Source organism: Aulonocara sp. 'chitande type north' Nkhata Bay, linkage group LG3, assembly GCF_057382095.1.
Source record: "Aulonocara sp. 'chitande type north' Nkhata Bay isolate Kocher_YH1m ecotype deep benthic linkage group LG3, A_spYH_male_GT1.1, whole genome shotgun sequence".
NCBI classification, from domain to species: Eukaryota; Metazoa; Chordata; class Actinopteri; order Cichliformes; family Cichlidae; genus Aulonocara; species Aulonocara sp. 'chitande type north' Nkhata Bay.
Genome location: NC_141346.1, coordinates 71,803,981 through 71,818,187, shown reverse-complemented (window position 1 = coordinate 71,818,187; position 14,207 = coordinate 71,803,981). Strand labels below are relative to the sequence as shown.

Below are 14,207 nucleotides of genomic sequence, written 5' to 3'. Positions count from 1 at the left end.
AACACAGACACACACATACTGTGTGAATGTGTGAGTGAATGGGCTTTCAACACAAGGCTTCTGCTGCTACCTTTAATTACATAATTAGCTAACAAGAACAAACTGTTAATTACCACCAAAGAACGGCTCCAGATTTTAGCTGCTGACCATTTTGTGAAACGTTGATTACATCAGCTTATTGTTGATTTTTCAACCTTAATATCAGCTGCTTTAAAGGAGCCTGGTTCTCTGGCAGTAACACTTTTCTTCACTAGATGCAGTGCAGGCACAGTCTGTGTTTCTAAACTACACACTAATGTTCATTGTTGTGCAGCTAAATCCTCCCTCTGGATGGGAAGAATCCCTGTCAGGCTTCAAACACCTGGCTTGGTGTTCTGGAGCTAATGTGTCACCTGTGAGGACTCTGAGATGAACACACAGCAGACACTTCAGTTCTCCGTCTGTGTGTCCTCAGTTTCCCAGCATGCCTTGGCTGTGGTGGTGGAGGTGAATGAGGGGGAACATGCTGCTCTGTCAGCACTCAGGTTTCATACCTGGTGATCTCAGAGGACAAAGCGGCGTTACAGCAGCGCACGTTGATGAGACCTGATGCTCTGAACAGTTCAGACTTCAGCCTCACTCTGAGAAAACAAACGACTGACTGTCAGCAGCAACTACACCTGCTCCATCAGTGACGGAGAGAAGAACTGAGACTGAGAGACATACAGCTGCAGGTCAAAGGTCAGAAACGCCCGCTCTTTGTACGGGTCAGGAGTTAGTACTGCAGAGGTCAGAGGTCAGCTTGCTGACAAACCATTTGAAACAGTTTGGAGCTAAAAGCACAACAGCAGAGGAAAGAAGAGACACTGCAGAGATGATGCAAAATATTGTGTTTTGTTCTCAGCTGTCAAAAAGTGTAACACACGTGTTCCAGCACAGCCTTTGTGTACTTTCACTTCTCCATACTGTCCATTGGAAATCCTGTTTGTTACTTTTTGATTTCAGTCCATGTGTCCAAAGCAAACTTCTGTCCCACACTTTCTCTGCTGACTCTTCACCGATGCTCAGATGATCTCAGATGATTTCACCAGAACTCATCAAAATTCGGGCTCCACAGAAACCCAGACGTCACTAAACAAGCGTAACAAGCAAAGTGAAAACTGGTCGTTCAGCTTTATTGACCAAAGATAAGCTCACATGTCACCTCATGACACAGACACTTATTTCCACAGCATGCACGAGGACTGACAATAAGTGTCTATAAAGCCACTTCTATCTGCCACACCTGTGCTTCTGTCATGGTTGCTCTCCTCTCACTCTGTCATTTATCCACAGTCTGCCTCCCTCTGCTCCGTCAGCTGACGTCCTCTCTACACCACCTGCTGTGTTTTATCCTGCAAAAACACATTTAAGAAGCGTTGCACCGAGTAACGGGAGGAACTGCTATAAAATCCATTTAAAGGAGGTGGTGCTGAGTGCTGTGACTGGGGTCCCACCACTGACATCACGGGTGGAGGACATGTTGGAAAACTGCTACAAAGTGCTGTGCAGCCAGCAGAGCTTACAGTCTGTCCTGTGTGTCATACAGGCTCTCACACTTAGTGTTTCTGTGACACATTGAAGAGAAGTTTGTGTTGTTCACAGTTGTGCTTGTACTGAGTGACAGCTGACATGACCTAACAGGAATAATGTGTCTGTGCTGAATGAGAAGTAACACACAATGAAGTCTTGATGCATCTCAATCATCCAGGAAAGTGAGTCTGTTGCTTCTGTTCATCTGGACGCAGCGTTTTGTGGGAGAAACGTGTCGTCATCATCAGGTGACGTCTTCAGTCTCAGCTGCAGGTTTCAGTCTTACAAACAGGACATTTGCATAAAGACTGAAAGCAGCTGCAGGAACGATGGGCTGGGAGCTCCGTTCCTTCATCTTAATTATGCAGATTCTCAGGACCATTGATCAACAACCACTGATCCATGTCCATGAGTCCCATTCACAGAGATGTGGGAATGGCTGCAGTCACAGCATGTAAGATGGAAATAAATGAGAAGTATTTAGCTGAAGTGGATTTGATTTATGTTACTTCTTTTTTAACTTGTAGTTCTACATTGGAAGATTATTGTGATATTGAAATATAAAAATACATTTATATTCTATTATTTTCTCAAAATAAGCGTCACACTGGTGGAAGCCGGTGTAGCCGCCGAAACGCCTGCATTTATGGAGACTTTCAGCCCCAGGTAGGCCAGTTATGGATCTTGGGATCCACATTATGTCAGCAGCTGTTCTCCACCGTGAACTGTGTTCAAACAAACACGCTCACGCCTCACAGACGACAGCTTACAGTCCTGTAGAGATAAAGTGACTTCGTACAGCCCCGTCTTCAGTCTTGTGGAGATGATCTCGACGCTTTGGTGGATGTTACTAGCTCCTGTGCAGTATTTTGTAAAGACATGATTATACCCCGTAAGCGTGTTAAAATTTACGCTAACAATAAGCCATGGGTCACTAAAAGTGTCAAATCCTGTTTAAGGAAAAAGAGACAGGCCTTTAAAGAGGGGCTGTTACCGATTTTCAGACAGCTACCAAGGAAATGAAAATCGAGATCTTGAAAGCAAAACAGACAAAAACCTTCTTGAAAGCAAATTTGCTGCAAAAACTTTTGGGTCTGCCTGGACTTGTATGAAAACCATAGCAGGGTTTCAAAATCCCCAGAGCAGCAGTCAGGTCATTTTAGATGTTTTAATTCAGACAGAGATTTTCAAATGCTTTAAACATGTTTTATGCTCGTTTTAGTTCTTCTGATTTCAGCGAGGATATTTGGGAACTGAAACAGAAACTGAGAGATACTCAGCACTTTATCATTGAACTCAGCGATGTTAAAAAGGCCTTTCATACAGTCAATGTGAACAAGAGCCAGGTCCTGATAATATTAGTGGCCGCCTAATTAAATCTTGTGCTGATGAACTCAGGCCTATATTTCAGGTTATTTTTAACAAATCCTTGCAAACACAACATGTGCCCTCTCTTTGCAAAGAAGCAGTCGTGGTTCCTGTCCCTAAATCTAAACGACTTCAGGCCTGTTGCCTCACTTCAGTTGTCATGAAAGTCTTTGAAAAAATCATCAGAAATGTGATTATGAAGAGACTGAAGGTCAGCTGGATCCAATGCAGTTTGCATACAGGCCCAACAGAGGAGTGGAGGACGCACTTTTGACTTTACTAAATCTGATTCTTAAACATGTAGAGAGTAAAGGGACTTTTGCAAGACTTCTTTTCATTGATTTTTCTTCGGCTTTTAATACAACACAGCCCCATATTTTAATTAAGAGACTTTTAGAACAGTTTGAAATCAGGAAAAACCTGCTGGGCTGGATTTTAGATTTTCTAACTGACAGGTCACAAAGAGTGAGAATAAATGGGGTTCTGTCTGACCCAGTGTTCTCCTCCACAGGTTCTCCTCAAGGCTGCGTCCTATCGCCCTTATTATTCACTCTCTATACAAACATGTGTCAGGGCAGACATGAAAACAGGGTCATTATTAAATATGCAGATGACTCTGTTATTGTCAGCTTACTGAAAGAGGGTGAAACTAACCACGGCCCAGTCATTGATGACTTTGTTCAGTGGTGGGAGGAGTCTTATCTCCAGCTGAACATATCTAAAACAAAAGACATGGTTGTTGATTTTAGGAAAGAACAAAATGGGCACGGAGTCACTTTAATTAAAGGTCAGAAAATAGAGCAAGTACAATCATATAAATATCTTGGGACCATAATCAATGAAAAACTGAACTTTGATCAAAATTGCAAATCAGTTTGTAAAAAGGGTCACCAGCACCTTTATTGCCTTAGGAAACTTGTTCATTTCCACATTGACCAAAAAATGTTAACTTTGTTTATCGTTCTTTTATTGAGTCTGTTTTATCCTTTTGTTTGGTGGCATGGTTCGGTCAGACCTCTGTCACAGAGAAAAACTCTCTGAATCAGATAGTGAGATGGTCCAGTCGTCTGATAGGTGAGCCACAGTCTTGTTTAGCCTCCCTGTACTCTGAGCAGGTACAGAGGATGGCTTTATCAATCCTTAAAAATGGTTCCCATCCTCTAAGGGGTGAATTTCAGCTTCTTCCCTCAGGACGGAGGTTTCTATTTCCGAGATGCAGGACAAAGCGTTATAAAAACAGCTTTGTCCCCGTTGCTGTCACTGAATTAAATAAGAACTGTTTTTGATTCGAAATATTAAAGTATGTGTCACAGTGAGTTTTATATATTTACTAGGTATGTGTGTTTTTAAAGGGATGTCAAATGCTGTCATTTTTCTGTAAAGCAAATTTACCTTGCCTTTGGGTATAAATAAAGTTACCTAAATAAAGTTACCTTACCTGCAGACGCTGTGCGCAGAGGTTCAGGAGCAGAAGTCCCGTTGTAAACATATCACGGCAGACCCGACGATGTTTGCATGAACGCGCTTTTTTTAAAAGTCAGGTCAAGGCTCCAAAAGCCCAAAGGCGATATAACAGTTTGTGTTTGCTACATGGATCATTGTAGTTCAGCTTTCCTTTGTTATATTTCTTTAAGAGCTCAAAATGTGTTCATTACATAAATCAAATGTAATTTTCTCTGTAGCACTTCATGGATTTCATAAGCAACACACTGTAGTTGTTCACACAAAGCATAAAGGTAAAAACAATATACACAGTGTTATCTTCATTTTAGATGTCACAAAGTATTTGCGGCTCCCAGTGTTTTCCCGAACCCTGACCCTTTGCGTGGAAACCGGGTCCAAAAGGCTCTTTGGGTGTTAAAGGTTGCTGACCCCTGCACTAGGCCCAACTGACACATATATTTGATTCCAAATACAAAAAATAATGTGTAACCTGCTGGAAGAATGTAGGAGGTTGAGACAGGATCTCAACACTTGGTGTCTGCAACAAAAGACAACAATATGTGGGCCGATCGTGGCTCAAGAGTCGGCAGCTCGTCTTGTAATCGGAAGGTTGCCGGTTCGAGCCCCGGCTCGGACAGTCTCGGTCGTTGTGTCCTTGGGCAAAAAAGCACTTTGGGGTCCTTAGGGACGAGTAAAGCGCTCTACAAATACAGGCCATGTAATGGCAGAAACGTTCTCTAGTGTAAATCCTGACTAGTTCATTAACTACAGATCAGTTTCAGTGAACATTATTCACAGAGGGATCTGAGTTCCTTATACCAGACTCTACAGAAACTGTAACACTGTGCAGCTCTGCGACTCAACAATATGACAACAATGTAACACACACTAGAATCATCAAATAAAGCCCCACTAACCACTAGAACTAGAACTAACTAACTAGCACTGGACACTTGCATATTAGAGATTTCTACCACCATAGGAGGCAGGATATCATCCTTGAACCAGAGCATCCAGCCCTCAATTTCGGACATAAAAAGCGACGTGGCCAGGCATGATAACACTTTGACTGAACTGCAGGACTGTGCCTCGAACCACTCTGACACCATCGCCACTCTCCAGGCCACTGTGGAGCGTTTGTCTGCGGAGGTAAAGAAGTTAGATGAGAGATGTGGAGCTCTTGAGGCACTCCAGGAGGAATCATTTAAGAACTGCAGGAATACCAGAAGGCACAGAGGGACCCAAGATGACTGAGTTGGTTCACACCTGTTGGCGGAGGCGCTATCTCTCGAGGAGAAGCCACTCATCGATCGAGCACATAGAGTGAATCGCCAGCGTCCCAAACAAAGTCATCTTCCTCATCATCTTGAGATTGCACTACTACCACATTGGTGAGGAAATTCTGCTGAAAGCTGCAGAGAACAAGAACCTGATGTATAAGGGTTTTTAAAATAAACATCCTCCCAGATTTCCCTCCCTCTGTTGGAAACGCAGAGCCGCATTTGCAAATATGAGAGGAAGACTACGTGGGATGACCGGCGTCAGGTACAGACTGCTATACCCTGCAAAGCTGTTAGTGACCCATGGTGATGTGAGGAAAAGCTTTACCGATCCCAAAGAGACCGTAGACTACGCGGAGAAGCACCTCTCCCACCCACCTTCAAATGTATTAAAAGCAAGGATATATCTATATGTCTAACGCTGACACAGCACTGTGTTTCTTCTTTTCCCTTTATATTCCATGTAAAGGTGAATATGGAGCGTTTATGGAGCTCGTTTATTGACCAGCTGTCAGTTAGAAGGTAAGAGTTACTAGGTTAACAGAGGTTAGCAGTAACAGTACGGGGAAGTATATTGTGTTGTTCTTTTGTTGTTTTTTATTTTATCGTACTTTACTTTGTTATTTTGATTTTACCTGTTGTGAGTGCTTCCCGTAATTCTCCTTTTTCTTGCGCCGCTGCGGCCAGAGTTCACAACATTACATATTTTTGTATCTATAAACAGGAAGCTGACACTCTCCAGACTTTATCAAAGGTGTGAGCGTCACAGCAGAGGCCTTTGTGTCAACGTAGCTGAAGACAAAACACAGAAACACATGAAGGAGATTTTCCTGGCCTGGATTTTATACAAATATTCTGCAGTACATCAAAAATGAAAGAAAACCATTAGTCAACATATGAACATCACCTCTGAAGTTACAGAGCTTTGATTGGAGACACAGCTGAGCGTTTTGCATTTTGTATAATTAATTACATAATTAATTATGTAACCATAATTAAATGGTTACATCATCTTTAAAGTCCCCAGAGATCAGGAAAAGGGCCTGAGGGTGCTGTGTTTGGAGTCTGCTGGTTACAGTGTGCAGGACCTCACAGGCTGCTGCAGCGTTAGCAGAGGGCGGGACATACACAGCTATCATAATCACGTGTGTAAACTCTCGTGGTAGATAGTACGGTCTCATGCTAACCGCTAGCAGCTCAATGTCCTTACAGCATAGCGTCTCTTTGATAGAGAAATGCCCAGAGTTACACCATCTATCGTTCACAAACACAGCCAGACCCCCTCCTCCCTTCTTACCACTCTCCGCTGTTCTGTCATAAGAGGCTCAGCAGCTAAAGCAGCACACCTGGGTCTCCCAGCCTATTAAAAGCAGCCCTTTGCTTCACCTGCTTCACTAAACATTATTATTTTAAGCAGAGTGGTGTGATTTATGTAGGCATTGCTGTGTGACAGGAGGACTTTTCTTGCACACCCACCAAATGAGGGCGCACATGCTTCCACGCCCACTGGTGACTGCACACATCCTTTCAAGGAAGCATTTCATTCATCCCTAACAAATGGAAGAAAACACTGTGCAGCGTGTTCAGGTTTGAACGTGGCCCTGGCCTCTCTCTGCATCCACCTGGCACATGCAACACACATCCACTCCCTGCTGAACTGCTTGTATTTGATGTGTTGAAGTTTTGGTAAAGTTTGAATAAATTCCACTTTATTTATAGGAACATTTCATCTGTGGACTCCTGCTTCCCCTCTCCTTGAGCCAGTTTGTGACGGGAACATGACATAAGAAAAGTAATTTATCCCTTTTTGATTCTGTGTATCTGGCGCTCATCCAGTGAGTTCACACTTGGCAGAAACAGACTGAATTTGTCTGGAGAACTTTGGCTTCAGCCAAGTTAGATAAACACACTGTGTCTCTGTCAAAACAGCAGTGTAGTTGTGGCACCCCTGTGAGGGAATGACCACATGAATATTATTTTGTGTAAAACACTCATGTAACGGGACATTTTTCATTGCTATATGTATTTATTTTCAGTTTCTTTAAGAGGATAGAAAATCCATGTAACAGGGATTCATTTTATGTTAGAAAGCAGTGAGGGCGGAACTTTGGTGCTTGCTCCGGGGTTTCGGGGAGCAGTAAGTGGAGCCCACCTTCCGCTGCTTCCTCAGACACGTTCTGGAGGAAAGCAGAGACGCATCGTGTCTTCCTTACTCTGCTCTTCACCTGCTTTTACAGGTCGGTACACGGTGCTCGCACCGAAAATGTTGTTTATTGTCACCATGGTTACCCACGTTAATGTGAATGGGAGAGTTAAGGCGGTCCGCCAAAGTTATTTATATGTAAACACGGGAGAAAACCAGAGGAGTGTCCCGCGCGACCGCACCGCGAGCCCGCTCGTTAGGTGGAGCGCTCGTGAAGCAGAGTCAGTGCGCTCCTATGCTCTGTGCAAACGTGTTGTAATGCTCCAATCAAATCAGTTCTGTGAGATGTGAATGTTAATAGTTCTGTTAAAGTGACTGAGTAGATTAGCTAGTGTAACACAAGCACTCTGAGCAACTCTGTGTAGCTAACAGAGGCATTCATGGGTTGATTCAACAAGCTGTGTTTCATGATGCACTAAATAGTGATTTTGCCAGTAAATTACTGGAGGGAACAAATGTAATGTATTTACCAATGCTGTTATTGAATAGAACTGTTTAGCCAGTAAGACACTGCAGAAGACAATGTGATGTGTTTATTGATATGATAAAAGGATGTAACTGTTATGGAAAGAAGTGTGAACTTGAGAAACTGAACCAGTTAAAAAGAGTATATTTCACTGATGTTGTGAAATAAGTAAATGTAATTGATGTGAATGAGGAACCAGCTGAACAGTATATTGAAAGCTCATGTTTAGTGTTTTATAGCATTTATTTGTGTGAAATAAATCAGACTCAGACACGTTCTGGAGGAAAGCAGAGACGCATCGTGTCTTCCTTACTCTGCTCTTCACCTGCTTTTACAGGTAACATATTTGTCATCGAGGTCTTCATCCTTGGGACCCGTAACATAATAACTTCTTCATTGTTATACTTCTATAGTTTTCCCATTTTGTGAGCTGTGGATGTGGAAAGTGTCTCAGTGACACATCCACATGAAAACGGCGTTACCTTCGTTCATTTGCACGTCAAATGAACGAGCTGTTTGGACTTTAACGTCACAGCTGATGCTTCGATACTCGAACTCAAGAGTTCAGCTTCCACTCAGAGGTACAAGTACACACAGCAAAGATAAACGTGTACACAAGGTGGAACCCACAAGTGCACAGCTCCAACCAGAGATGGGCAGTAATCCGATTACTTTTTTCAAGAAACGAGTAAAGTGAGGGATTACTATTGCAAAAAAGGTAATTAGATTACTGTTACTTTCCCATAAGCACGCTGCGTTACTGCGTTACTAAAACCGCAGCTGTGTGCAGATGAACAATGGATAATCTATCGAGTGTGGAGAGAGTGTGAGCGTGCAGCGTTTAAAGCGTGGAAGCACTGACCTTACTTTGAGTTTGACTCTGTAAAAAGTGACAAAAACATTAGCATCCGCTGTTCACTGCGTGGGAAGACAACATGCTCACTCACTATGTGTTAATGGGCATGCTTATTTATAACTTTGATAAAATGTCATAAAAATAATTCCATGCCAGCTCACCATTGGTGATCAGGTAGTTTCTGTTCCAGTTCCAGTCCCATAAATCATGAAGCTTGCTGCCAGAAAAGCTTCAAATCTCCTTTGAAAGCTGTTTGTGGTCTTGATTGTGGGAGCTTCAGTTGTCTGACTCCAGCTGCCACACAGTGCTCACTGATATCATTTGCAAAAACCCCAGTGTGACAATATTTATCAGTGAAGCAGAAATCAGGAAGTGACGACTTTTCTTTGAACATTTGCTGAGGCTAAGCTGTGCTTTCTACCACAGTTGGGAATTTCCTGGTTTACAACAAATTATTGTGTCAACACCGCATAAGATTTCAAACTACAGGAAAATCACTGGAGTTATAAGAGGCAGACAACGACACACACACCACATGCATGCTGTTGCTATTTATTGTGGATTAACCTGTCAAGGGCAAGAACAAAAGAATTCTGCCTCAAATACAGGAAATCATAGCTTTCCTGTATTTCCTCCATTGTTGGCATGCTGGTTAGTGCTGTTGCTCCACAGTAAGAAGGTCCTGGGCTAAATTATCCATGAATGTAAACGGCTGTGTGTTTCTATCTGATAGACTGGTGAGCTGTCCAGGGTGTACCCTGCCTGGTAACCTATCACTTCAGGGTTATTTCCCAGCCCTGCTGCAACCAGGATAGAGATAGGAGGATGGTAGTTGTTGTAGACCCATTCAATTTCAATTGAAGGATTAAAATGTTCCAGGAGCTCAACTTACTCCATCTGAACATGTTTCAATCGTGTTTTATGAACACAACATGCAGCTTTACTGAATATGAAAAGGTTGTGTTGATTTAACTCAGTTGTTTAAGTTTCTGCCAAAGCAAAACCTTTGTGTGCAACCAGTGTCCACTATTGAATCAAGTAAATCCAACATGTTTTTGTCAGTGCAAAAGGAGTTACGGTGCCTGTATTCCTGCACAATATTGTCCCGGGAGGGAGGAAAACTTTCTGGTGAAGTTTTGGTTGATTTTTGGGTTTTGCTTGACACTAGGTTGATTTTATCAGTGAGGTTTGGATTGTTTTCTTTCTCTAAGAGAGAGAAAGATGGTTTTATGCTTGGACATGTTTGCAATGGGCCCCAGTATTTGTTACTTTATTAGTATTTTATTGGTTGCGTTTGTTTGTGCTTTTGTTACAGTGCACTGAGATAAGAACATCTGAGAGGTGTGATCCACCGGTGGTGATATTTTGGTATTTTGTGAGTTCCCGATTTAACAAATCAGCTCTTTAATCCAGACCTGAGAGGTTGAACTTTAAAGCGCTATAAAATATTCTTACTGGAAACAGTGGCAAAGTGTTTTTCTCCATGATTATAATGGGCTTGGGAGAAATTCACTTATATGTGACATTGATCACATGAGAAGTCCTGAGCCTAAAAGGATTGCAGCGAGTCAATCCAGTCCAAAAACAAGGAGCTGTTTTCCTTTAAAATGATGACGTCATCTTGCTGGTGATGGAGGCTCGAATAGGCTGCGCGTGAGACTCCATTATCAGCAATATCTGGTATGAATGTGTGTGGATGTATGCATGTGACTGGACTGTGATGGACTGACGACTAAAAGTTTAACTGACTTGATACTGAGACAAAAACGGTGCCGACTTTAGGATTAGTGAATGTCCACAACAATTCACCCAGCCTGTAGAAGAAGGGTGGAGGTTTTGTCTTGCTTTGTTTGTGCAGGAGCAGAAGGATGACAGAGACTAAAGGGGGAGGCTGTAGCTTCACATGAGTGTGAGCTGCAGACTGAACCCTTTGGTTGCTAATGTTGAGTCACTGATGTTTGCATTAAGAAAATTGTGTTTTAATTAAGGTATCACATTATATTGTTGGGAATGTTAAATGCTAAAGTGAAGAAAAGCTTTGATTTCACTCATGACTGAACATGTTATTATTAACCATAGCAGGCCACTGTAAAGAGTCAATTAACTGTTATAGAGGAAAAAAAGGCCAAAAACTCTGTTAATACCTATGAATAACAGGCAATGATAGACTTGTCACATTCAAAATAGAGATATGTAATAACAAACACAGGTCCGTGTCATTTAGGTTCTCCATTGAAATAGTCAATCATTTAGAAAAGTAGAATATATATATATATATGTCTCAACGCTGTTTCTCAATAATATTAAAAACCTAAAAACTATTGTTGTGGAAGATAGAAGTCACTGTGACAGCCCTCTGACTGTGGAGGACGTTTGTAATCCTATTTCTGCACTTAAGGCCAACAAATCTCCCGGCACAGATGGTTTAACTGCAGAGTTTTATGAATCATTTTCTAATCTCCTGGCTCCGTTCTTACTGCAGCTTTTCATAGGAAGTGTAGAGAATAACATCCTCCCTCCTACTCTTACTCAGGGTCTCATAACACTTATTCCAAAGCCAAACAAAGACTTACTTCTTATTGATAATTGGAGACCCATCTGTCTGCTCAATGATGACTATGAGATTATGGCTTTAGTACTTGCTAACAGAATGAAAGAGTTCTTGGACACAATTATCGATGAGACACAATCAGGCTTTATGAGAAACAGACACCTTTCTAAGAACATGAGACTGGTTTTAGATCTACTTGATTACTCTGATTTGGTATCTGACTATAGCTTCATTCTCTTCCTGGATTTTTAAAAGGCTTTTGATACAATTGAACATCAATTTATTTTCCACTCTTTGGAAAAATTTGGCATTTTTCTGTAAAGCTATCAAAACCTTGTACACGAATGGCAATAGCTCAATTAAAATGATTAAGACTCCACCCCGAGATTTGACCTGTTATACAAGGAATCAGCACAGCTGATAAGGAGCTCATCATCAGCCAGCTAGCTGATGACACCACACTCTTCTTGAAGAATGCAAATCAAATCCGTCCAGCCCTTAGTGTTATTAGTGATTTCTCTGAGGCATGTTAATACTTTTAGCTATTTTATATCCATAAATGTAAGTTTATTAATAAAACACCATATTTCTGCCGTTTTATAAGGATATGAATTGTACATACAATCAATTTCAGACTCAACCAACAAAAAGCCTCTCAGAACAATATTTATATTGTAACAGTTGCTATTGTAATGCAGTGTATCACCACATGGCGGCGCCTCCTGTCTCACGACTGGTGTCACCCCCTTTTTGTTCTTCTTCGCACTCCTCCTGTAATGGATGCTCCCGTGTGTACGCGGACTAGTGTGCTCTTTAGTAATGTGTGGTAGAGGTAGCACTTTTATTTTTGATATTGTAAATAAATGAGTACTTTTTGGAAAGTCAGAAGCTGTTGCTCATTCGCTATCCACCTGCACACCTCCGCGGCTGGCTTCATCTCCACTGCACGTTACAATATGTTGATTTTTTTCGCCTACTCGTATCATAATTTTTTTACTCCTGGTTCTGTATGTTCATGTTCTGTTCTTTTGTAAACTTCATCTGTTTGTATGTTGTATACTCATTGTGTTTCAATAAAGTTCGATTTAAAAAAAGGTACGTTCTAAACGAAGCTTCAGACGTCACTGATCACGTGACTCTGGCCAAACGAATCAAGCCTCGACACGGTGCTTCTGAAGCAGCGCGTTGATCTTTCTGACACACGCACCGGAGCGTCAGCTTCAAGCGGACCATCACTACGTCTCACATCTAAAGGTGTCAAGGTAACTTTGAACTGAGTTCAGTCAATCTGGAGTTTTTCCAAGTTTTCTGTTGCTCTCTGTGAGAGAAGAGCGTTAAAGGCGGGGCTCTCCAGAGTCCAGCAAAACCGGAAACCACAGCTGGGTGTGTGTAAGTGTGCAAACCAATAGAATGCATCGTGGTGGGGGGGGGGGGGGGCATCACGGGCAAGAAAAAAATAAAAGAATCGGTCGTACCCATGCTTCCCCGACGTCATGCCAGCGCATATTGGGAAATTCGTAGGCACCGATCGGTTTTCTATCAGCCATTTGCTGGGAGTAAGGGCGCCCTCCGTTTGCGAGGTGTGCCTGCTGCTGGCGGCACAGGGAGGAGAGGGCGGGGCGGCGGGGAGTCTCTGGCTGGCTGGAGCGGCATCTAATAACCAACTCGCAAAACAAAATAAAAACAACAAACAGATATTATGATACAGACTTATAATCTGCACCAATGTTTTTTCTAAATTCTATAAAGTGAGCGCGAGAGCCCTCGGTGCGCCTGCGCGCTGCTGAAGTCAAAGTAAACTTTATTGTCATCTCCGCTACAGACAGTCCAGCATATAGAGAGACGAGACGACGAGGCTGCAGTTACAGCGGTGCAAGTAAACAAACAATAAATATAAGAAGAGTAAGAAAATAAATCTACACTTTAGGACTCGGGGTAAAGGATCAATAACAATTTAAATTTATAATTTACAGTTTGATGATTTAAAGTCTCACACAACCCGTCAAAAGGGGCGGGGCCGGCTGCTTCCAAGTAGAGCACATTTCATTTATAATGATGTAAATCCAAGCCCATCATGGATTCACGATCTGAATCCTGGGTTGTGTGAAATCCCAGAAATCAACCTTAGACAAAGTGAATCTGTGAACTAAGGTGTAGGTCTGTTAGGTTAATTGTGCTGATCCTCGGGTTGGGGGATTTCTGTTTGTACTGGAGCGCAAAATTCAAACCAATGGAAGATGGACAACAAAAGTTCAAAGCCATCAGGTGCTCAGGTTAGAAAAAAGAGAAAAGATGCAGGTAAGCAGACGTGTGATTGGATAATGGCAGCTCATCCTGAACCAATCAGACTAAACTCCAAACAATACATTATGTTACAGATTTTAATATTAATTAGTCATTGTTACTTGTTGATTTGTCCTTTTCTCATTGTGTGACGAATTATGACGACTGTTTGGTAGCTGTTATTGTCTCTCTCTCTCTCTTCATGT

General features: G+C 42.1%; 1 protein-coding gene across 3 annotated transcripts in view; it reads left to right on the top strand.

The window, feature by feature from the left end:
- LOC147336918 (protein NLRC3-like) overlaps positions 1–14,207 on the top strand; it is a 1,139,417-nt gene that overhangs the window by 518,395 nt on the left and 606,815 nt on the right. The window contains exon 1 of one of the 3 annotated variants that reach the window (XR_015128543.1): positions 7,716–8,648. The exons of 1 other annotated variant lie outside the window; for it this stretch is intronic. The gene's annotated coding sequence lies outside the window, so the exon portion shown is untranslated. Of the gene's footprint in view, positions 1–7,715; positions 8,649–12,868; positions 12,981–14,207 lie in introns of those variants that run through there. One more of the 3 variants, XR_015128544.1, reaches the window with a different exon arrangement.